Source organism: Myotis davidii, unplaced genomic scaffold, assembly GCF_000327345.1.
Source record: "Myotis davidii unplaced genomic scaffold, ASM32734v1 scaffold654, whole genome shotgun sequence".
NCBI classification, from domain to species: domain Eukaryota; kingdom Metazoa; phylum Chordata; class Mammalia; order Chiroptera; family Vespertilionidae; genus Myotis; species Myotis davidii.
Genome location: NW_006285795.1, coordinates 1,045,128 through 1,046,665, shown reverse-complemented (window position 1 = coordinate 1,046,665; position 1,538 = coordinate 1,045,128).

The window sequence follows — 1,538 nt, the reverse complement described above, 5'->3', positions numbered from 1 at the left end:
CCAGGGCGCCTTATGTGCTATGCCAGCTCAGCCAGGTTCAGTGACCCTGAGGGGGGCAGTGAAGGATGGAGAAAAGACAGACAAGAGAATAAAAGGTGGGTCTGGGTGGGACGCTGCCCCCGGATGGAGAGACAGCGCCATGGACTACAAGCTGTGTCTTTATTTTATAGCCAAAGTAAGGGTGTAGTCAAGATGTTTACAACTGTGGTCTGAACATGTGGCCTCATGTGCCTGAGTAATATGGGCTTGAACTCTATCAAGCCTACATCACTCAGGCACATGGGGCACCCTGTTCGGACCATAGGTTCAAGCTTACAACTACAACTGTTGGCTATAATTGTCCTGGGAGGGCCCTGCCCTCCAAGCTGGGACTTGCACGTGGCAATGAGAGGACTGTGCCCTCTCATCAGTCTGAGGTTTGAACCTGTCGAAACACTGTAGTTGCCCTCCACATTTAGCTATTTCTTCTACAAAACCTTTTGGCTTCCTAAAGTCAAGTGTCATTTCATTTTTCTCTATTCCTTCACTTGTCATGGGACTGACGACTCTGAGTCTATAAATTAATATTAAACACACTGGAGGAAATAGATGCAAGAACTTGGAATAAGTCTAGATTTAGTGTGAATCTGTATTCTCTAAGACTTTAATCTGTTTTATCAGGGTGTTAACATAGGTCCTATCTGTAGATGTCCATTCTATAGTAGCTGGGCACCCCAAGGGGGCGCTCCGTATCACAAAATCCAAGTGACTGACAGGACCTTGCCTAAAGCATGGAATCACTCCGGGGGTGTGGCCTCACAGGAGAACTTCAGCCCCAAGAATGACTTGGAGTTAGGAACAGGCTACAACAGCTATTTAGACTCCGAGCCTTTGGAGAAGGTCTGCTATGAGCCTAAACCGGCAGATTTCGAAAAGCGAGGGCAGGGAGAGGATTGCTTTTCTCCTTGCAGTCCCCTCAGCTGACTCAGCAAACGTGGATGGAGTCTGCAGAATTGCCTGACCCGGAGTGCCTTGGGGCCGTCTGTCCAGCAGCAGTAGATGGAGTTGAATATGGACAAAGCCTGCTGGGTACCACTTCCTACTGAGCAAAAGTTACCCAATACCCGCTCCCATCAACTCCTTGTAAGATGTGTCAGCAATTAGCCTTTGGAGGACTCGGGCATTCGTCCTGGACAGAACTCATAATAACCACTGTGATATGAATTAGGTACTAAGCAGAAAGCTCAGTTATTCTGTGCATACAACAGGCGGGCTGTTCTGGGGTCCAGACAGGAATTGTGACCACTTATCCCCAAAAGAGTGACCATGATTCCCTAAGTGAAGATCCTCGACGTCGTCTGTCATCAATGGACAGAGGGCTATCGGTTTTGGCACCATCCTATCAGGAAGAAGAAATTACATAGACATGGCTGGGCACATCACTTGTGAATTTAAATTGCTGCAGCTCTTCGGAGGCAGTCACGTGGCGGGGACATGGTTACCGATGTCCCCAGTCTAAGGATGCCCACCTTGACTGATCCAGAGCTGAACGCATGGCT